At 49.9% G+C, this 23,476-nt stretch overlaps 1 long non-coding RNA gene and 3 pseudogenes across 1 annotated transcript; 3 read left to right on the forward strand and 1 right to left on the reverse strand.

Annotated features, from left to right (window-relative positions):
- Positions 1 to 4,031: 4,031 nt before the first annotated feature.
- Positions 4,032 to 5,008, forward strand: LOC129467494 (putative POM121-like protein 1; annotated as a pseudogene).
- Positions 5,009 to 6,466: 1,458 nt separating this feature from the next.
- Positions 6,467 to 11,953, reverse strand: LOC134733534 (uncharacterized). Its single transcript, XR_010117107.1, has 3 exons — positions 11,729 to 11,953; positions 8,601 to 8,754; positions 6,467 to 8,509 (listed from the first exon to the last, which is right to left on the reverse strand). It is a non-coding gene; the product is annotated as an uncharacterized lncRNA (long non-coding RNA).
- Positions 11,954 to 12,173: 220 nt separating this feature from the next.
- Positions 12,174 to 13,515, forward strand: LOC129468297 (small ribosomal subunit protein eS10-like; annotated as a pseudogene).
- A 4,941-nt stretch (positions 13,516 to 18,456) lies between these two features.
- LOC129467495 (breakpoint cluster region protein-like) lies at positions 18,457 to 22,567 on the forward strand (annotated as a pseudogene).
- Positions 22,568 to 23,476: the final 909 nt, after the last annotated feature.

Raw genomic sequence — 23,476 nt, forward strand, 5'->3', positions numbered from 1 at the left:
CAGGAGGCAGGGACAGGAGAATCACTTGAACTTGGGAGGCGGAAGTTGCAGTGAGCCGAGATTGAGCCACTGCACTCCAGCCTGGGCGACAGAGCAACACTCTGTCTCAAAAAAAAAAAAAAGTATTCTGTGTATGGCTTGCACACACACACGCACACACACATACACACAGACACACACACACCCCTTGCTGAATTTTTTTTTTTTTGAGACAGAGTCTTGCTCTGTCGCCCAGGCTGGAGTGCAGTGGCATGATCTCGGCTCACTGCAAGCTCTGCCTCCCGGGTTCACACCATTCTCCTGCCTCAGCCCTGAGTAGCTGGGACTACAGGCACCCGCCACCATGCCCGGCTCATTTTTTTGTATTTTTTTAGTAGAGACGGGATTTCACCGTGTTAGCCAGGATGGTCTCGATCTCCTGACCTTGTGATCTGCCTGCCTCAGCCTCCCAAAGTGCTGGGATTGCAGGCTTGAGCCACCGCGCCTGGCCTCTTGCTGAATTTTTTATTGGATTTGCATTAAATCTGTGGAACAATTTGGGGAGAATCGACAACTTTATAATACTGAATCTTCCAATCCACAAAGAGTAGATTATATATTATCTCTCTTATTTAGATTTTTTAAATGTCTTTCAATCAAGTTTTATAATTTTTCAATACAAGTCTTGCATAGTTTTTGTTAGATTCTTCAGTTACCTTAGTTCCTGTTGTTATTGCAAATGGTAAATGTAACGGCCTGGGACTGGCCATTTAAACCCAACATTACTTCTAAGCTTCATCCATTCTGTTATGCAGCTGTAGTTGATTCAATCTCATCACTGTATAAGAAGATTCCAACTAATGGCCGGGCGCGGTGGCCCACGCCTGTAATCCCAGCACTTTGGGAGGCCGAGGTGGGCGGATCACCTGAGGTTCGGAGTTCAAGATCAGCCTGACAAACATGGAGAAACCCCGTCTCTACTAAAAATACAAAATTAGCCAGGTGTGATGGCACATGCCTGTAATCCCAGATGCTCAGGAAGCTGAGGCAGGAGAATGGCTTGAACCCTGGAGGTGGAGGTTGCTGTAAACTGAGATTGTGCCATTGCACTCCAGCGTGGGCAACAAGAGCGAAACTCCATCTCAAAAAAAATAAAAGAAAAGAAGATTCCAACTAATTTATTCATTCTCCTGTTAGTGGACATTTGAATCAGTCTGGATTTTCTTTTTTTCTATTACTGTGTTTCTATGGCCTTTTTTTTTTTTTTTTTTGAGACAGAGTCTTGCTCTGTCATCCAGGCTGCAGTGCAGTGGCGCAATCTTGGCTCACTGCAAGCTCCACCTCCCAGGTTCACGCCATTCTCCTGCCTCAACCTCCCGAGTAGCTGGGACTACAGGCGCCCGCCACCACGCCCAGCTAATTTTTTGTATTTTTAGTAGGGACGGGGTTTCATCGTGTTCGCCAGTATGGTCTTGATCTCCTGACCTCGTGATCTGCCCGCCTCAGCCTCCCAGAGCGCTGGGATTACAGGCGGGAGCCACCGCGCCTGGCTCTATGGAATTTTTGCACCTGCCTCTTGGGGCTCGTATGCAAGAGTCCCTCAAAAGAATATTTTGAGGCCAGGCACGGTGGCTCACACCTATAATCCCAGCACTTTGGGAGGCCGACGCGGGCGGATCACGAGGTCAGGAGTTTGAGACTAGCCTGACCAACATGGTGAAACCCCGTCTCTACTACAAATACAAAAATTAGCCAGGCAAGGTGGTGAGCACCTGTAATCTCAGCTACTCAGGAGACTGAGGAAGGAGAATCACTTGAACCTGGAAGGTGGAGCTTGCAGTGAGTGGAGATCTTGCCACTGCACTCCAGCCTGGGCAACAAGAGCAAAACTCTTTCTCAAAAAAAAAAAAAAAAAGGAAATACCCAAAGTGTGTTTTTCTCGCTAAGAACCAGTAATTCCTTTTCTTGATTTCTGTGTTGTTTTTGAGACCCTATTTTATTTAGTTCTCCTCTGATCTTTATTTTTTTATTTTTTTTATTTTTTTGAGACGGAGTCTCGCTCTGTCACCCAGGCTGGAGTGCAGTGGCGCGATCTCGGCTCACTGCAAGCTCCGCCTCCCGGGTTCACGCCATTCTCCTGCCTCAGCCTCTCCGAGTAGCTGGGACTACAGGCGCCCGCCACCATGCCCGGCTAACTTTTTTGTATTTTTAGTAGAGACGGGGTTTCACTGTGGTCTCGATCTCCTGACCTCGTGATCCGCCCGCCTCGGCCTCCCAAAGTGCTGGGATTACAAGCGTGAGCCACCGCGCCCAGCTGCTATTATTTTTTTCATGGACTAATTTTGGTTTTGCTTTGTTCTTGCTTTTCTAGTTCTTTAAGGTGCATCATCAGTTTATTAATTTGTAATCTTTCTACTTTTTGATGTAGGTATTTATTGCTACAAACTTCCCTCACAGCACTGATTTTGCTGAATCCAAAAGCTTTTGGTATATGGTGTTTCCATTTTCATTTGTTTGAAAACATTTTCGGATTTTCATTTTAATTTCTTCATTGAATCAGTGCTCATTCAGGAGGGTGGGGTTTGATTTTCATGTATGTGTATAGGTTCTGTAGTTTGCCTTGATATCCATTTCTAGTTTTATTTCTCTGTTGTCTGATAATTGGAATGACATGATTGTGATTTCTTAAAATTTGTAGGTAGGGACAGCTTTTGTGGACTAACAAAGGATCTGTTTTGAAAAATGTTTCATGTGCTGATGAAAAAAAGTATATTAATTTATCTAAAAATAGCACACACAGAAACTCAAATAATATATATTTTGCAAAATAACCATAGTCTTCAAAACAAACAAAAAAACAAAAAAGAGACTGCGTAGCCATGTTTGACATTTTTGCAAAAGAGAGGACACTTGAGTCCTCCTGTCTCCTTCTGCATTCCAACTATCTCAAAATCTTGTTAGGTTGAAATACACAAACAATACCCAGCCTCCCTCAAATAGGTCTGTGTAAAGGGTTTGGTTTCTCTTGGAGATGAAAGCACTGGGTCCTATGGAAAGTATGTCCCTCCCAGCGTGCCCTGGCCATCACCCCAGTTGCCACTCCAGCAGGATCTGGGCATCCCAGGCACTTCTGTTCTGAGCAACTCTCCCCAACAGAGTTCCTAGGAGAAGAGCAGGAGGACGCTCAGATGCGAATCCCAAAGCTGTCACCTCCTGAGCCAGCTGCTGGGCCAGGAATCCTGCTCCCCTGCCGAGACCTCTTTGCTGGGCCAGAACCAGGTCTTGGACAGAGTCTGGATGGCTCTTGGGGCTCCGGGCCAGGGAGAGAAGGGGACACTACAATGCATGGACCATACAGTCCTCCAGCCCAGCAGCCTCAAGCCTCAGCAGGAATCTTCAGCGATCCACAGGTGGATCTGCAGCCATTGTGTGCGCCTGTTCTTCCCGCGCGCCTCTCCCTCCAGTACCTATTGTGTGCACTGCCTGCTCCCCACCAAGGCATTGCCAGCAGGTGCCTTGTGTGCATACCTGGCCGTGCCAATCCCTTAAGGTCGCCCTTCCCGCGAAGATCCTTGACTTGCACCATCTTTGCACGTGCACCCACTCACACAGATTGGAAAGATGCGTTGCCTGTCAACAGGGGAAACTGCTCGCATAGCCTTTGGCCAAGTTGGCAGCTAAGGTGGATGCTCAGAGCCCAGCTCTCAAGAGTTGAAGCATCCAACGGTTCCCCAATGCTCCCAGGAGCAGTTACCTGGGCACTCTCTGTCTGTCACCCCTGTCCTGGCCCCGGGGGCCAAGGGCCTGCCAGTAGGGCTCAGCTACCTGGAGCCTGCTCATCCCATCCCCCAGTTTACTTTGTTTGTGGGATGCCCCTGTTGCCACTGCCCCTGGATGGAATGGCAGGGCCATCCTACAAGTACTCAGACACTTGGCATCAGTGCTGTGTCAAAACAACTCCAAGGGTTTTCCGTGATCCTGCAAGCCCTGTGTTCCTTGCTGGCGATCCTGCCTTCAATCTGAATGCACAGGTACCACAGCAAGCCGGTGCTGTGTGCTCCCAATTCCAGGATGTCTTGCAACTCAGCCAGTGCACTGAGCACAAGGACTCTGTGGGGCCCAGGAGCAGGGAGTCACCCCTTTGGGGCCCACAACATCCAGCTGTGCCCCAGACTCCTGTCCAGAGAAGATCGTGTTGAGGGCCCTCAAGGAGAGCAGGGCAGGGATGCCTGAGCAGGACAAGGACCCCAGAGTCCAAGGATGTGATGATCAGAGAAGGGTCCCCGAGGTCACTGGGGATGCGCGGTCTGCATTTAGGCCCCTGTGGGACAACGGAGGCCTCTCTCCCTTCGTGCCCAGGCCTGGGCCTCTGCAGAGAGACCTCCATGCCCAGAGGTCAGAAGTCGGATATAACCAGAGATCTCAGAACTCCTGGATGAGCTCGTGCACCAAATGAAATGCCATCGTGAGCTCCTACAGTTCCATGGGAGGCTTCCTGTCACTAAAGAGGAAGGGGTCAGCCTCATCCCACTGTCGGCTGCCCCTCAGGTCCTCAAAGACAGTGAGTGAGGACAGGCCTCAAGCTGTCTCTTGGGGTCTCGCCCAGTGTGAAAAGGCAGCAGATGCAGCATCAGGGCAGACACTTGCCCCCAGGAATGGCTTCCCCACATCCCAGGCCTCTAGGCCCCACAGACACAAGTTTCCTCTGCTGCCACTCAGGCAAGGGGAGCCTCTGATGCTGCCACCTCCCTTACAGCTGGGATCCGGGGTCACTGCTGAAGACCTGGACCTTGAGAAGGAGGTGGCACTCCAGTGCAAAAGTGCACTGCGGGGTGAGACCAAGGCCATCTGGGACTGCAGACCCTCACGGCCTTCCCACACTTTGTCCTCACTTGCAACAGGGACTTCTTGTCTGCCTGTTGTACGTAAAGCACCCAGTATGGATGTACAGCAGGAGAGACACAAGTCCCAAGACTATGCGGCTGTCTTTCTGGGCTCTCTCATCCGTCCCACTGACCTATGTGTCTAGTTTTATGCTAGGACCATGCTGTTTTGGTTACCATGCACTTGTCAAAAATTTTGTCGTTCTTATTTGCAGTGAAATGGGATGCCTCTAGTTTTGTTGTTTTTGCTGAGGATGACTTTGGCTCTTTGAGCTCTTTTTTGGTTTCATATGAGTTTTACGATTTTCCAGTTCTGTGAGTGATGACATTGGTATTTTGGTAGGGGTTGTATTGAATCTCTAGACTGCTCCGGGCAGTGTGGTCATTTTAATGCTATGAATTCCTTCCACGAGCATGAAATGACTGTCCATTTCTTTCCATCCTCTTAAACATTTTCATCAGTGTTTTGTAGTTTTCCTTGTAGAAATCATTCACCTCTTTGGTAAAATTTCCTCTGTGGCATATCATTTTTCATTTTGTTGCTACTGTAAATAGGATTGCCTTCTTAATTTCTTTCCTAGACCACTATTGGTGTATAAAATGCTGCTGATTTTTGTATGTTGATTTTGTATCCTGCAAATGACGTATTAATTTTTTATCAAGTCTAGAGTTTTCTGGTGGAGCCTTTACATGTTTCTAAATCCAAGATCACATCTTCATTAGACAAGGATAATTTGATGTCCTCTTTTCCAGTGTGGGTGGCTTTTATTTTCTCTTGCATGTTTGTGTGATGTCTAATAAAAGTGGTGAGAACGGGCATCCTCATCTTGTTACTGTTTACAAAGGAAATGCTTTTCACTTTTCCCCATTCTGTAGTAGGTTAGCTATGGCTTTGTCGTATACAGCTTTTATTATTTCTAGGTTTTTTTTTTTTTTTTTTTTGAGATGGATTCTGGCTCTTGTCACCCAGGCTGTAGTACAATGGTGCAATCTCGGCTCACAGCAAACTCTGCCTCCCAGGTTCAAGTGATTCTTCTGCCTCAGCCTCCCGAGTAGCTGGGAGGTGCCCGCCATCACGTCCGGCTAATTTTTGTACTTTTGGTAGAGATGGGGTTTCACCATGTTGGCCAGGCTGGTCTCAAACTCCTGACCTCAGGTGATCCACCCACCTCAGCCTCCCAAAGTGCTGGGATTACACGCATGAGCCACTGGGCCTAGTTTGTTTGTTCCTTTTTTGAAGACATGGTCTCACTCTGTTTTTCATGCTGGCGTGCAGTGACACCATCATAGCTGTAGCTTTGAACTCATGGGCTCAAGCCACCTCAGCCTTTCAAGTAGCTGGGACTACAGATGCATCTCACCAGAGCTGGCTAATTTTTATTTTTATTTTTTTGTAGAGATCTATGTTCCTCAGGTTGGTCTTGAACTGCTGACCTCAAGTGATCCTCCCAGCTCAGCCTCCCAAAAGCACTGGGTTGACAAGCAACAGCCACCGCCTGGCCGAGTCACATTTTAACATCACATCCTCACTGCTGGGCTCAAGTTTTGGCAGTGACTGAAAACCCTAAGGGAGAGTTTCTGGTCAGGCCCGGCCCAGTCTGTGGATAGGAGGGGAATGGAAAAATGGCCTGTGGATGGTTCTTTTGGAGAACTGGCCAGACAAGCACTGAGATGCCGTTTCCTGGAATACAGGGCCGTGCGATGTCCAGCCCAGCTGCCAGGTCCGGGAACCTCGGCACCATCTAGTTTGGGAGCTTATTCAGAAGTGGCCTCATTTGCCCAAAGCAGCTGGTCTCCCTTCCAATCTGGTCCCATTTGAGAGATGCAACTGGGCCCTGTCTTCCAGGAAACCATTTCAGTGCGTGTCTGTCTTTGTCCTCGCGCTGGCTGGCCTCTCTGAACCGTGAGAACCTGGGTTATGCAAGGCTCTGCCTGTCAGCTGAGCATCATGAAGCAGCTCTCTTCTGTTCCAGTGAGGCCAACCAGGCTCCAACACCCCTGCCCCGGGTCTGACCATTCTCCCCCTCACCCAGAAGTGACCTCCAACCCGATCCTGCTCCCTGTCTTCTGGCAGCTGCTCTGGGGAAGGGCATTTTGGCCTCAAGGGCTGAGCGTGTCGTTTTCTGTTTTCTGTTTATGTTTCCAGAGCTGTTAGGGACAGCCCATGCATTAGTCCATGTACTGCTTCTTTGGAAGGCAACTGGGGATAAAAGTTCTTGTGAGATTTGTGTATGAAATCTGCCTTCACTACATGGATAGGACCAGCATGCTTCCACTGCACAACTCTGCAATCTTACTACATTTATTTATTTTTATTTTTTATTTTATTTAATTTTTTTGAGACGGAGTCTCACTCTGTTGCCCAGGCTGAAGTGCAGTGGCTCAATCTCGGCTCGCTGCACCCTCCACCTCCTGAGTTCAAGCAATTCTCCTGTCTGAGCCTCCTGAGTAGCTGGGACTACAGACACATGCCATAATACCCAGCTAATTTTTGTATTTTTAGTAGAGACGGGGTTTCACCATAGTAGTCAGGCTGGTCTCGAACTCCTGACTTCAGGTGATACACCCACCTCAGCCTCCCAAAGTGCTAGGATTACCGGCAACGTTTATTTATTTACAGACAGGGTCTTGCTCTGTCGCCCATGCTGGAGTGCAGTGGTGCCATCTCAACTCACTGCAGCCTCTGCCTCCGGGGTTCAAAGGATTCTCATGCCTCAGCCTCCCAAGTAACTGGGACTAGAGCCATGCGCCACCACGCAGGGCTAATTTTTTTTTTTTTTTTTTTTTTGTAGAGACAAGATTTTGCCATGTTGGCCAGACTGGTCTCAAACTCCTGACCTCCGGTGATCTGCCTGCCTCATCCTCTCAGAGTACTAGGATTACAGCTCTGAACCACCATGCCTGGCCTTTCAGTACATTTAAATGATGCGGTGGTTCATGCTTGTAATCCCAGCACTTTGGGAGGCCAAGGCAGGAGATCACCTGAGGTCAGAAGTTCGACATCAGCCTGGCCAACATAGTGTTTTGGTTGTTTTTGTTTTTCAAATTGGGGGGGACAGGGGACCTGACTCTGTCCCATAAGACTCCAATGCCATTTACAATAAATACAGACAACAAAGGGTGATGGGCAAAAACATCATGGGGATATTGTGATATAAAAATCCACATGCTCAGAAACTCTATAGGTCATGTGACCGGCTTCCACAAAAATTAAACTGCAAGAATCGAGTTAAACCCATCGATTTAAAAAAGAAGATTTAAGAGACACATCAGCCAATTATATATGGACCTATGTGAGTCCTGATCCAAACATAAAAACAGACAGTAAATAAAACAAAAATATTTATAAGACTGTTGGAAATTTAAATACTCATTGAATAAGGTATGATTTAAGGAATGATTATCAATTATTTTAAGGACTGATAATGGTATTATGATTATATTTTTAAAAGAATCCTTCTCTTTCCAAGATAATAAAATATTTATGGATGAAATCATATGATGTCCGGAATCTGCTTCAAAATAATAAGAGGGGAGGATGGGTATCACGGAGTTACAACTGGCTGTGAGTTGATAAATGGTGATGAGCCTGATGAGCGTATTCAGCTGAAATATCAATCCATCTACTTTTGTATGTCTACAATTTCCTATAATGAGATGGAACACTGTAAACACCAATGAATCCTGCCTATTCAAACAAAAAAGCAGTTGAAGTTTCAGACTGAATGTTACCCATACCTGTGCTAATCTTGGATTTGTTCTCCATGGTGGTCATGGCAGGGGCAGATGCCGAAGGTGCTGCAGATGGGCAGGTGCCTTTCTTCCCTTTAACACCATTAGTCACCGTTACCCCTCCGACCATTCCAGCTAAAAGGTCATCACTGCTCTTGGTCTAGAAGCAACAGAAAATACAAACAAATTTACTAGATCAAGCAAGATTAGATATTTTGAGACTCAACAAAGCTCATGACTTTTATACTGAGTTCAAGAGCCCTATCACCAAAACTTTCTGACAGGTAGTAAGCAGCACACCATACTACGCTACAGAAACAAAACTTCTTGCCGGGCGTGGTGGCTCACGCCTGTAATCCCAGCACTTTGGGAGGCCGAGGCGGGTGGATCACGAGGTCAGGAGATCGAGACCACGGTGAAACCCCGTCTCTACTAAAAATACAAAAAATTAGCCGGGCGCGGTAGCAGGCGCCTGTAGTCCCAGCTACTCTGGAGGCTGAGGCAGGAGAATGGTGTGAACCCGGGAGGCGGAGCTTGCAGTGAGCCGAGATTGCGCCACTGCACTCCAGGCTGGGGGACAGAGCGAGACTCCGTCTCAAAAAAAAAAAAAAAAAAAAAAAAAAAAAAAAAAAAAAAAAACTTCTTTACAGGTTTATAAACAATCATGTACTTCTTCTTTTTTTTTGTTTTTGAGATGGAGTCTGGCTCTGTTGCCCAGGCTGGAGTGCAGTGGCACGACCTCGGCTCACTGCAACCTCTGCCTCCCCGGTTCATGCAATTCTTCTGCCTCAGCCTCCCAAGTAGCTGGGATTACAGACACGCACCACCACACTCAGCTAATTTTTGTATTTTTTTTAGTGGAGACGGGGTTTCACCATATTGGCCAGGCTGGTCTCGAACTCCTGACCTTGTGATCCGGCTGCCTCGGCCTCCCAAAGTGCTAGGATTACAGGCGTGAGCCACTGCGCTTGGCCAAATCACGTTAAAACAATAAAATCATACATGTAATCAAAGACTTCATGGAAGCCTGCGATGTGTCCACACATGCCAGATTCAGATGATGGGAGACAGCACATGAGCTATCTTGGGAAAATCCTATAATGCCACAGGAAGTGCCATCTTGCAATTTCTAGAAAGAAATATTGAGAGTCAAATAATCTTCATTGCTCTAAAGTGATTCCATGATGGGGCCAGTATCTAAAAGAATTTATTCTGGGCCAGATGTGGTGGCTCACGCTTGTAATCCCAGCACTTTGGGAGGCCGAGGTGGGTGAATCACGAGGTCAGGAGATCGAGACCACGGTGAAACCCCGTCTCTACTAAAAATACAAAAAAAATTAGCCGGGCGTGGTGGCGGGCGCCTGTAGTCCCAGCTACTCGGAGAGGTTGAGGCAGGAGAATGGCATGAACCTGGGAGGCAGAGCCTGCAGTGAGCCGAGATTGCGCCACTGCACTCCAGCCTGGGCGACAGAGCGAGACTCCGTCTCAAAAAAAAAAAACAAAAAAAAACGACTCCCAATATTGTCCTTTTTTTCTTATTTCTGTTCCCTTACTGAGCTGAGCAGTTTGCGTAACACCACACACAGGTTAGTCATGTGATTTAAATATGTATACGATAGTAATTTTGATACTATCACTTAAGTCATTTGAAGTATCAGATGCACTGTGTGTCAAGTCAGTTATAGAGAACTACTGCTTCAGAGAAATCACATCTGAGGAGGAAACACCGCAGATACACCCCCTAAAAGTTCACCTTTGAACCAGAAATTTTGATACAAACTTCGCTTTAACTACAACTGTAATTGTAATTATTACACTTATTCTCCACTCACTAGGTACTGTACTTGACACTCACGTTATTTGGTTGGCTACCAACAGGCACCAGTGATAAAGCTTTCCTATGGCACAACATTCACTTTCTTACTGAAAATGTCAAGAAAACCCCTACACACCTGCAACCATTAGGAAGCATTCTCCAGCTATCTAAAAAGCCACACTGAGTCGGCTAAGCGACTCTGTGTGGTGTGCACTAAATCAAAGGAGAAAAGGTGTTTTTATGGAGGAAAAAAATACTGGATCAGCCATTTATTCATAGAAACAATTTTACCCACAATACTTGTCCTTTCACTATATACCCTTCTATATTGGTTTGGTTATTTTATAACATACTTGTATATTGTAATGGCTGTTTTTTGTTTGTTTGTTTTTTTTGAGACAGAGTCTCATTCTGTGGCCCAGGCCCAGGACAGCAGTGGCGAGACCTCGGTTCACTGCACCCTCCGCCTCCTAAGCAATTCTCCTGCCTCGGCCTCCCGAGCCGCTGCGATCACAAGCGTGTGCCACCACGCCCGGCTAATTTTTATATTTTTTGTAGAGACGGGGTTTCACTATGTTGGCCAGGCTGGTATCAAACTCCTGACCTCAGGTGATCCGCCCGCCTCGGCCTCCCAAACTACAGAGATTACAGGCGTGAGCCAGGGCGCTCGGCCTTACTATGTCTGGTTTTTGTTTTTTTGAGACGGAGCCTGGCTCTGTCGCCCAGGCTGGAGTACAGTGGCGCGAACTCGGCTCACTGCAACCTGATGCAACTAACCACGTCTCAAGAAGGACGTTCCGTCGGCCTGGGGCGCCGGCCGCAGCAGAAGCAGCACCAGCAGCAGGCCTGGGGTCCACCGCCCGTTGGCCCCTACTCCTCCGCGCTGCGCCCTCCGGGCCACTGAACAACGCTGTCCCCGCCCCAGGAAAGGGACCCGGGCGATGGGGCGGCAGCCCCAGCCTCTCCCGGAGCGCCGGAAAGGCAAGCACGAGGGTCGCACCCGGCCTGTCTGCACACAGACAAGCCGCAAGCGGGGTCCCAGAACCAGCTGAACCCCAACACCAAGGGACGCAGGCCCGTGGGTCTCGGCCGCGAAGCCTGCGGGTTGTCCCAGGAGCCCCGAAGCCCAGAACGAGGACGGCACGGGAAGGGAAAGGCGCAGGCGCGGGACACACTGGAGGGGCCTAGGAGCAGGGAAGGCGCAGGCGCTGGGCCTGCCGGGGTCTGCGGGAACGCCCGGGCGATGTCGCGCGGGCGGCGCTGAGGCGATAAACCAACCGGCCAGCGAACACTGCGGGAACCCGGCCGTAACTCTTACCGCGCGGCACCGTATCGCTCCCTCGCAATCTCCTGGTTGGGGATGGGCGGTGAGTTCACCCGGTGGCTCAGCCGAGACCCGTTGAGTCCGGCCTCAGGGAAGCAGCCAACCCCGCGGCGCCGCTTACCGGGCCCGCCCTGCCTCCCTCGCGGCACCCGCCCCTTGGCCAGCCCCTTCGGGCCCAGCAGGGCTGCGGCCGTCTGCGCAGGCGCCGTGGAGGCCCCGCCTACATTCCTTCACTGCGCAGGCGCCGCTGTCCCCCACCACCGCCCCCTCCCCTTACTCCGTCTCCAGCTGGCGTCCGTCTCGGCACTGGGTCGCGCAGGCGCCCTGCCACTTGGCCAGTCAAGAAAAAAAGTAGCCGGCCAGCCGGTGCGCATGCGTCAGGTCTTGGGCTGGAGCCTGGCAAGGCGGATCCCTTCAGAGGCCCCACTGGGCCCCCCGGAATGATGCTCAGAGTCCGCTACTCCCAGAGGTTCTCCTCAACGTGTTTACCGTGTGCCAAGGACTGTGCTATGCATGAGCCCGACAGTGGTGAGGATCGCTTCTCGGCCTTTTGGCTAAGATCAAGTGCAGACAGTGGTGAGGAAAACACAAAGCCCTGTCCTCCTGGCACTCCCGGTACATAAGGGAACAGACAAAAAAATAAGCGAGCAACATATATATATATATATGTATATATACACACACACATATATACATATATATGTATGTATATATATAATATTAAAGAAATTCTGGTGGAGTTTGAGTTCCATCGGCCCCCATCTGGGCCACCCTGCCGCCTTAGCGGCTGCTCCTCCCCAGAACGCTGATGCCTAAGAAGAACCGGATTGCCATTTATGAACTCATTTTTTAAAGAGGAAGTCACGGTGGTCAAGAAGGATGTCCACATGCCTAAGCACCTGGAGCTGGCAGACAAGAATGTGCCCAGCCGGGCGCGGTGGCTCACGCCTGTAATCCCAGCACTTTGGGAGGCCGAGGCGGGCGGATCACGAGGTCAGGAGTTCAAGACCAGCCTGGCCAAGATGGTGAAACCCCGTGTCTACTAAAAATACAAAAATATTAGCCGGGCACGGTGGCAGACACCTGTAATCCCAACTAGTCAGGAGGCCGAGGCAGGAGAATTGCTTGAACCCAGGGGGCGGAGGTTGCAGTGAGCCGAGATCGCGCCCCTGCACTCCAGCCTGGGTGACAGAGTGAGACTCATCTCAAAAAAAAAAAAAATGTGCCCAACCTTCACGTCATGTGGTCCCGAGGCTACTACGTGAAGGAACAGTTTGCCTGGAGACATTTCTACTGGTACCTTACCAATGAGGGTATCCAGTATCTCCGTGATTACCTTCATCTGCCCCTGGAGATTGTGCCTCCCACCCTACGCCGCAGCCGTCCAGGGACTGGCAGGCCTGGGTCTAAAGTTCTGGAGGGTGAGCGACCTGCAAGACTCACAAGAGGGGAGGCCGACAGAGATACCTACAGAGGGAGTGCTGTGCGCCCTGGTGCCGACAAGAAAGCCCAGGCTGGGGCTGGGTCAGCAACCGAATTCCAGTTTAGAGGCGGATTTGGTCGTGGACGCCGTCAGCCACCTCAGTAAAATTGGAGAAGATTATTTTGCATCGAATAAACTTACAGCCAAAAAGACTTAAAAAAAAAAAAAAGAAAAAAGAAAAAAATTGTGTTATGTCGCAAATGAACCCGTTGCAATGATCATACAGGTTTTTTCCTTTGATAGTTTGTACTACTTTAAGAGTTTTTTCTTTTATTACATCATCTTAGTTTCCTAGGAAAACCCCAACTTGGTCGTGATACATGTTTAATCCATTGCTGGATTATTTGCTAATATTTTATTTAGCATTTTTGCATATATGTCCATAAGAAGTTAGTCTATACTTTTGCCTCCTTGTACTATTTATGTCTGGTTTGGTTTTAAGCCTATACTAAATTCACAATGAGTTGGGAAGAATTCCATTTGCTTCTTTTTCTCAAAGATTATGTAGGCTGGGCACTGTGGCTTACGCTTGTAAAACTAGCACTTTGGGAGGCCGAGATGGGTGGACTACCTGAGGTCGGGAGTTCAAGAACAGCCTGGCCAGCATGGTGAAATCCCATCTCTATTAAAATACAAAAAATTAGCCGAGCGCACCTGTAATCCCAGCTACTCTGGAGGCTGAGGCAGGAGAATCGCTTGAACCTGGGAGGCGGAGGTTGCACTGAGCGGAGATCACGCCACTGCACTCCAGTCTGGGCTACAAAGCCAGACTTCCCTCAAAAATAAATAAATTAATTAATTTTAAAAAATTATGTAGAAGATAAAAACTTTTTAATGTTTGCTGTTTATAAAATCATCTGGGCCAGGTGCTTTTCTTTGGTTTTGTCTTTTTGTGAGATTTCTGAGGGGATGGGATACAGATTTTAAAATAAACATTCAATTCCTTTAATGGTTCTAGATCTAGACAAACTTTTCTGTTTCTCCCTACTTCATTTTTATGCAGTTATATTTTTCTTTTGAGACAGAATTTCTCTGTTGCAGTCACGCGATCTTGGCTCACTGCAACCTCCGCCTCCCAGGTTCAAGTGATTCTCCCGCCTCAGCCTCCCACGTAGCTGGGGTTACAAGCATGTGCCACCACGCCCAGCTAATTTTTGTATTTTTAGTAGAGTTGGGGTTTTACTATGTTGGCCAGGCTGGTCTCGAACTCCTGAGGTCAGGTGATCTGCCCACCACGGCCTCCCAAAGTGCTGGGATTACAAGCATTAGCCACCCCACCTGGCCTGAAGTTATATTTTTCTATAAAACTGCCTGTTTTGATATTTTAAAAAATCACTGGCATAACGTGGTTTATGTAATGTCCTTATGATTTTTGTCTTAATATTATTTATTTATTTATTTATTTATTTATTTTATATATTTATTTAGAGATGGAGTCTTACTCTATTGCCCAGGCTGGAGTGCAGTGGCCTGATCTTGGCTCACTGCGACCTCCGCCTCTGAGGTTCAAGCGATTCTCCTGCCTCAGCCTCCTGAGTAGATGGGATTATAGGCACCCACCACCACCCCCAGCTATTTTTGTGTGTGTTTTTTTTTTGTTGTTGTTGTTGTTGTTTCTTTTTGTGAGACAAAGTTTTGCTGTTGTTGCCCAGGCTGGAGTACAATGGTGCAATCTCGGCTCAGCACTACCTCCATCTCCCGGGTTCAAGCAGTTCTCCTGCCTCAGCCTCCTGAGTGGCTGGGATTACAGGCATGTGCCACTATACCAGGCTAATTTTATATTTTTAGTAGAGATGGGGTTTCTCCATGTTGGTCACGCTGTTCTCGAACTCCTGACCTCAGGTGATCCGCCCGCCTCAGTCTCCCAAAGTGCTGGGATTATAAGGGTGAGCCACGGCACCTGGCCATTTTCGTATTTTTAGTAGAGACGGAGTTTCACCATGTTGGCCACGCTGGTCTCAAACTCCTGACCTCAAGTGATCTGCCAGTCTTGGCCTCCCAAAGTGCTAGGATTACAGGCGAGAGCCACCGCACCCAGCCTAGCCACCACGCCTGGCCCATTTATTTCTAAATAGACAATACATTTGTATATTTCAAAATTCAGAAGGCACCATCTCCACCCCGTCCCTATTCCTGTAGTTTCTCAGATGCAACCAAACAGATTCAGTTTCTTGGTATCTTTCTAGAGGTAGTTTATGAATATAAACAAATATCCAAATAAACAAATGTTCTTTTGCTTTTTTTATACAAATGTTACTTTATTGTACCTATTGATCTGTTCTTTTCTCTTTCTTTCTTTTTATCATTTTATTTTATTTTTTGAGACAAGGTCTTGCTCTGTGGCCTAAGCTGGAGTATAGTTGTGCAATCTGGGCTCACTGCAGCCTTGACCTCCCAGGCTCAAGCGATCCTCCCACCTCAGCCTCCCAAATAGCTGGGACTACAGGGATATGCCACCAAGCCCGGCTAACTTTTTTTATGTATTGTAAAGGCAGAGTTTCACCGTGTTGCCCAGGCTGGTCTCAAACTCTTGGCCTCCCGTGATCTGCACAGGTAGGCCTCCCAAAGTGCTGGGATTACAGGCATGAGCCACCACGCCCAGCCTCCACCTCTTACAGTGGACCTGATATTAGAATGCCCACTTCCTATGATGAAAAGGAACTGAATGAGTGTGGAATCTCTAGGACCGCGCTGGCATATAATGGGCCCTTGTGGTTTAGTTTAGTAGCAAATTAAAAGGTGCCCATTCCTCAAAACCTTCTATAGACATCTTTCAGGAAACTGCCATGGATAAATATCTGCAAATCAAAGCAAAACTTTAGGGACAAACTACATCAGTCTTCACCTGTGAATTTTGCATCTATGATGCAAATGACACCCCCTCTAAGGTGTTACTCTTCTGCAGTGCACTACCTGTGCAACTGTCCTCAGCAAAGATAGAGTAATCTGCAGTAACTGAGTGGTGGCTGCCCCCTTTACAGAGGCATAAATTCTCAACTTGCCACGGTCTGCACCATTCCACTTTGTGCTGTGCCTGGTCCATTTTACTCACTGATATTACCCAACCTCTGAAGGTGTTTAAGTTTGACCATTGACCTCTCATTTCATAGTGAACATCAGAGAGGTGAAAGGATTCACCCGAGATCACTCAGCAAGTGTGCAGTGTCAGCAAGTTAGCAGTAAGTCAAAACTAGGCCTTAAGGCTCTTGTCACTTCAGAGCAGGACTCTTACTGCCATGCAGCTACCTCTCTCACCAGGTGGTCCAAGGCATTTGGTTGTCTCTGGCTTTGGTGGTTGTGGGGAGGGGTGGATCAGAGATGCCCTGGGCCACGTTGGCTCTAGGCCACATGCAAGCAAACGAAACTGAATTGCCTCTGCAGCTGCAGAAGACTAATTTCTATATTGATATTTGGAAAAACTAACAGCTGGAAAACACCAAACTCATTTTTAAAAATACGATCATATTAAATGACGTTACATGCATCATTTATATATTGCTCGCAGTGCCAGTATCCTCAAATATGCTTTTAATTTTGGTAGATATCTTGCTAGGGGAAGCACATTTCTAAGTTATCCAGATATAGGGCCCTCTTTCCTTCTCTTTCTGTCCACATGCAACCAGATGCTTTGTGGAGTTAAAGTTGACATTTATTTAAATGCCTCTTGGTGTCTGGTTTTTTCACCTTTAATTTAAGGTTTTCTATCTGGGATGTAAAAGAATCACTTGGAGGGATTTTTCAAAATACCAATGGCCAGGCCACTATCCAGTCAATCAGAAGCAAAATCTCCTTGGATGGGACCTAGAAGTCTTTACAGTTTTCCAGCATTTTAATGAACATCCCTGATTAAGACCCACTGGGTCTTAAGAGTGTGGCATATGCATTATTCAAGTTCCTAGAGGCTCTCTAAAACAAACAAAAAATCTGCTTTATTCTCTGCCTGGTGTTGATGGGTCAGTCTCTTTAGCCATTAGTCTGATCCTAGAAATTTATGGTCATAATTTGATGAGCAACGTTGGGAATGGCTTCTTCTTCTTTTTTTTTTTTTTGTTTTGAGACAGAGTCTCACTCTGTCAACCAGGCTGGAGTGTAGTGGTGCGATCTCTGCTCACTGCAACCTCCACCCCAATACTTTCATTTTTAAATATTATTTATGGCATCCAGATTTGCATAAGACGGACTGGGTCAATGGCCATGCCCTTTATAAATCAATATTCTTAAGTTCTGCAAATTCAGTTTCCTAAAGAGCCAAATCACATCCTACTCATCAGCAAGGCGGGTAGACATCATTTTCACAATCACTTCTAATTTTCCACCATTGTAAAAAAAAACATATGCAATCAATTTCTTATTATAAAATAAACAATTTACTTTTCCAGGACCCACTGCCTCCCCGATCCCTTTTTTTTTTCAAACGACCTTGAACCCTTTGTCATGAGTCAGTTGCCAAGAGAAGCCTGTTTGTTGGTTTCAGAGCAGTTCATGCAGACACAGATCACTTCCTCTGAGAATTCATTTGCTTCCCCAGGATGGAATCTGGCTAGGCCCCTGACCTTGCTGGTCACATGGGCCGGGGCATCCATCAGTCATACCCTGGACTCCTATCTGTGTCTAAACACCACACCTCACCCCCAACTGCACGGCAGCCACTTGCATAGCACTCTGGGAGGGCTCTGGGCATGAGCAGCGAGGACTCCATCAGTAGCTCCCCCAAATAAGCCCTGCTAATGAGGGTGGCTTGAGAAGCAGCTTTGATGTGCTCCTAGATCCAGTTGCAAAACAGAACTAAAGTTAAGGCCTCTGCACAGCACTGTGTTCTAACTTTGAAGTATTCTTACTCTAGTGTCCTGTGTGGTGGTATTGGAATTGTCCATTGCTAAGACTCAGAGGAGAAAAGCACTTAGCATCGCAGGACTTGGAGCACTGGTGCTGAGGCAACCCTTCATTCATTCGTTGGATGTGTGTTAAGGCCCAGGCCCAGGGCAGGGGTCGGGGATTCTCCTCTCACACAGCACGTGGGTGGCAGGACCAACACCGGGTCTGATCTCCCAGCTGGGGGCACAGGCTGCTAACCCCAGGCCTGGAATCTGTCAGATGCCCTTCCTGTGCTGACTTTACTTAGACAGGCCTCCTGACCTTCCCGCAAAGATCATGTGTGATTTGCAGGGGTTCTGGCCGCTTGAAAGGTTCCTGAGAAAGTACATGCAATGAGGACAGAGCTTGCCGAGGGAGGACAGGCATGCAGAAGGCTCTGTGTGCAGCCCCAGACCTGGGCACCTTCGTCACCATCCTCACCCCACCTCTGGGTGTGCAGATAGGGAGCAGGTCTCCTGTGTTATGGCCCAAGCAGGGCTGTCAGGACACTGAGAACATTCCCTCCTCCCGCAGGAGAGAGCGGTCCAAGGTGCCCTACATCATGTGCCAGGGCGTGGAGGAGATCAAGCACCGAGGGATGGAGGAGGTGGGCATCTACCACGTGTCTGGAGTGGCCGCAGACATCCAGGCACTGAAGGCAGCCTTCAACGTCAGTGAGTGTCGGCCTGCGCTGGGCGGGATGGAGGTGTGGGCAGTGGTGTCCGCGATGAGATCTCAGAGTGCTCCATGGTCCAGGCATGTCACATCCTTCTCTCTGTCTTTTCTTCATTTACTGTGTTATTATTTTTAAAAAAGAGAAAACAAGAGTTGTACAAACAGCTTCTATAGAAGTCAGTTTTTACACCATCGTACCCACTCATGCCACTTGGTGGGGTGGACCAGGGGCTTCTGTGGGGCCTTGGCCTTCCTGCCTTGGGGGTGGACAGGAGGTGGAAGCCCAGGACTTGGTGCGGTCTGTCCACTGCCTTGTGTGAGGATGCAGCGGGCAGAGGGCACTGATGAAATTCAGCTCAGGCCGGGGCTGCAGCATCTCCGCCTCCATCTCACCAACCCTCACAGGCTTTGAAGGACCCGGACCTGCCTCAAATGCCAGGGGAGGGCACTGAGACCCCAGAGGGTCCTTTCCAGTATCTTCGAAGCAATGGGATTTTGTGCCTGCAGACCCTTCTTTGCAGCACACACCACCCACCCTGACCAGGATCCCTAGAATGCCCAGCATCCCTGGGAGGGCCCTGTGGTAGTTTCAGCTCCCTCTGGGGGCCCAGAATGGAGCTGGCCTGTGGTGAGGATGTAAGCACCAATGGCCAGGTGGGTCCAAAGGAAGACACAGGTTCAAACACTGAAACCAATCAGATTCTCCCATGGCCTTCCTGCTATCAGAAGACAATGGTGCAGGGGTGGTTGCTATGCACAGGGCAGAGCCACCCAATCCCCACGCAGGCACTGTGTCCTGCCACACTGGCCTCCTCCTGGCCATCACATCAGGCCAAGCAGGGGAGAGGAATGGGAATGCCCACGCACCCCCATCAACTCTGCAGACACAGAACCACGTGCAGCTCTTGGGAGGAGTCAGATGAGCTGCTCAAAGCCTGGGAGGTACCCGCACAGTGGTCAGCGTGGCAGGGACGGTGCTTTAGCCAAGGCAGGGATAGCAGGTGACTCACGCGGGATCCTCAAGGAGGCTGCTGCATTTCCGTGCTCTTCCCAGATAACAAGGATGTGTCGGTGGTGATGAGCGAGATGGACGTGAACGCCATCGCGGGCACGCTGAAGCTGTACTTCCATGAGCTGCCTGAGCCCCTCTTCACTGACGAGTTCTACCCCAACTTCGCGGAGGGCATCGGTGAGCACTGGAGGCCTTGGCCTCATGGGAGACGTCTCCTCCATGTGCACTGCTGCCCTTGGAGGCTGTGAAAAATGAGGTGTGGGAACCTGAGCTGTGCTTCCTCTGCCATGGTCGGCATTTTAATCCAACCTCAAAAAGCAGGGGACCAGAACCGAGCCTGTCCTGGAAGGCCTTGCCCATCCCCAGAGGGCTCCCCATCCGCATTTCTCAAGGAGGCCAAGTGGGTGAAATAGTCAGCACTGCTGTACTGTGGGGTCCTAAAGTCTGCTGTCCTTCCTGCAGACCAGGGCTGAACACTGGTGCCCAGGTGCTCTAGCCACGGGTCCTGGTCCAGCCAAGCATGGTTTCAAACATGACCTGACCCTTAGTCAACCTGGAGGCTGATGTCTAGAGTGGGCGCTGGCGCCTGCAGCACCTGTAGCCTCTGCATCACCCTTAGGGCAGGTCTTTCTCCCAGGCCCATGCACAGAGGACCTGCTCTCCCAGCCTCCAGGTGCCCCTGTGGTGTCCAGACGACGAGCGGGTCTCTGCATACTTGGTGGGGCTGGGACCCTCCCACTTCCCACCTCCTTGTGTCCCTCACTCCCCTGTTTCATTCCATGCTGAGCCTCCCCTGCCTTGGGCTCCCCTGGGGAGGGGGTGGTGGCAGGAGTTGTCCAAGGGCAGCTCTGCCCATGAGCAGCTGCTCTAGCGGCTCCTCCTGCTGCTGTTTGCCGGGTGCTGCTGACCCCTGCGAGGTAGAGAAAGGCGTTCAGGTGGTTCACACCCCACACAGGTGCCCCTCACAGGGTCCTCACTGGTGGCCAGCGCTGTGTGTGTGACGATGATGCCAAGCCTAAACTGCGCAAGCACTCATGTCCCGGGCGCTCCATGTGACCACCTTGGGAGAGGTCTCTGGCTTGTTGTAACCTGGAGGAGTAACCCACCGCCTCCTGCAGCTCTTTCAGACCCAGTTGCAAAGAAGAGCTGCATGCTGTTCTGCTGCTGTCCCTGCCGGAGGCCAACCTGCTCCCCTTCCTTTTCCTTCTAGACCACCTGGAAAGGTAGCCCAGCTCTCTTGTGGCAGCCCAGGATTCCAGGTCTCCAGGCCGTGGGGTGCCCCTCTGCTCCCACCAGACCCCCCGCACCAAGGACCCTTTCCCCCGACCTCTGTCTGCAGTAACTCACTGCTTCTAAGGACTAGCACCACTGCCACCCCCGCCCCTGCCTCTCCTCTTTGCCACCCTCCTCCCTCTGCACTGTGGCCTTAACAAAGAGCTCAGAGCTTTGGCCATGGCCAGCAGTGCACTTGGATCCCCCTCTTCCCTCCCAATGACATCATGAAGACCTCCCCACCAGCCCAGAGCTGGCCCCTTGTCCTGGGCCACTGGGACCCAGAAGTACCAGGGCTGGAGTCAGCTTGCAGCACAGACAGGGTCAAGGTCACTCCCTCCCTGAGGACTCCAGCACAGCACAGCCCCTCCGCCTCTCTCCTGGTGGTGGCGTTGAAATAGCACCCTCTGCTTCAGTCCTCTACATGGTGGCAGAGAAGGAGGCAGTCAATAAGATGTCCCTGCACAACCTCGCCACTGTCTTTGGCCCCACGCTGCTCCAGCCCTCCAAGAAGGAGAGCAAGCTCCCTGCCAACCCCAGCCAGCCCATCACCATGACCGACAGCTGGTCCTTGGAGGTCATGTCCCAGGTATGGGAAGACAGTCTCGAGCCCATGCCACCCCAGCCTGACAGAGGTGGCCTCTGCCTGCCCCACCCCCAGTCCTGCCCATCTTCCTACTTGCATCGTATGTGGTGGTGGCTGAGATTCAGAGACAGGGACTTGCCTAGGTCTGCATGGATGGGAGTGATAGGGGGTGCCCAGGCCACCTCCTGGTCCTGCTGGTGCACCTTACTGGGGGCTTAAAACCACCCCAAGTGTTTGGGTGTGGTGGCTCATGCCTGTAATCCCAGCACTTTGGGAGGTCGAGGCAGGACAACCGAACCCAGGTGTTTGAGACCAGTCTGGGCAATGTAGCAAACCCCGTCTCTAAAAAAAATACAAAGAAAAATTAGCCAGACATTGTGGCACACATCTGTAATCCTAGGTATCTGGGAGGCTGACACAGGAGGATTGCTTGAGCCCAGGAGTTAGAGGCTGCAGTGATCCATGATGGAGCCGCTGTACTCCAGCCTGGGGGACAGAGCAAGGCCCTGTGCATCTCTAAAATAAACAACCCCCCCCACCCAACAAGTCATGCCTTGTCAGGACCCCACCCCACCCCCGTCTCACTGTAAGGCGTTCATGACACCAGCAGGGGTTTCTAGCACCTGAGGTGGACTTGGAGGCTTGGGCCCCAAAGACCTCCCCACCAGCAGCTGTGAGCCCCTCTCTGAGCCACTCTCCTCCTTCCCGCTCTGCCCGGGCAGGTCCAGGTGCTGCTGTACTTCCTGCGGCTGGAGGCCATCCCTGACCTGGACAGCAAGAGACAGAGTATCCTGTTCTCCACCGATGTCTAAAGTCCCAGTCCATCTCCTGGAGGCGGACAGATGGCCTGGAAAACTCTGGCTAATCAAGGCCACCTGTAGAGTGGGAATCAAGATTTTCTGAGGCATCCTTGGGACGTCCCCAAGTGTCAGGCCATCTGCCAAGAGACGGCGGCCCAAAGCAGAAGGACAGCTGGCCTGGGCAGATCCTGCCCAGGTCTGAGAGCCCCAGGCTGGCCTCAGACTGTGGGTTTTTTATGTGGCCACCCGAGGGCGCCCCAAGCCAGTTCATCTCCGAGGCCAGGCCTGGCCCTGGGAGACAGGGTGAAAGGAGTGGTTTTTATGAACTTACAGAGTGTAAAAGATTTCTACTGGATCACTTGTCAAGATGCGCCCTCTCTGGGGAGAAGGGAACATGACCGGATTCCCTCACTGTTGTATCTGGAATAAACGCTGCTGCTTCATCCTGTGGGGCCATGGCCTGTGTGGATGGGGCCTCTTCCATTTCCCTGACTTAGAAACCACACTCCACTTAGAACAGGGTTGGAGAGGCTTAGTCAGCACTGGGGAGCGTTTGGACTCCATTCTTGCCTTTCTTCTTTTTCTTTCCAGAAGGATTTTTGTGCAGAAATGGGTCTTTTGTTGCCACGTTTGTCCTCCTTGGAAGGCAGCTCCAGGAGGCCTGTGAAATGTCGGGGGACAGGACCCCCAGGGAAGGAATCCCAGGCTACGCACTTCAGGGTTCGTTCTCCAGGGAGAGCGACCTCGTCCCCCGCTCCTGACCGCCCTTCCGGCCCATGCTCTCCTGTTTGGCTTCCACAGGCCTGGACTTCTCTGGCTTCTCTGCCTACACACTCCCTGCCCCAAGTGTCCCTGCCCCTGCCCCAGCACAGGTGACTTCATTTCTGTCCTCTCAGCTCAGTGGACTCGCTCAACTTTTGTAAAAGTCTACACCTGGTGGTAGCAGCTTGCTGATGACTTGTTTTAAAACTTTCATCCTAAATAACCTTTTGATACTTGAATATTTTTAAGTTTTATATGTAGTTTCTAATTTTTTTTCCTAACAGATTCAGATACCTAA

This window comes from Symphalangus syndactylus, chromosome 18 (assembly GCF_028878055.3).
Source record: "Symphalangus syndactylus isolate Jambi chromosome 18, NHGRI_mSymSyn1-v2.1_pri, whole genome shotgun sequence".
Classification (NCBI taxonomy): Eukaryota; Metazoa; Chordata; class Mammalia; order Primates; family Hylobatidae; genus Symphalangus; species Symphalangus syndactylus.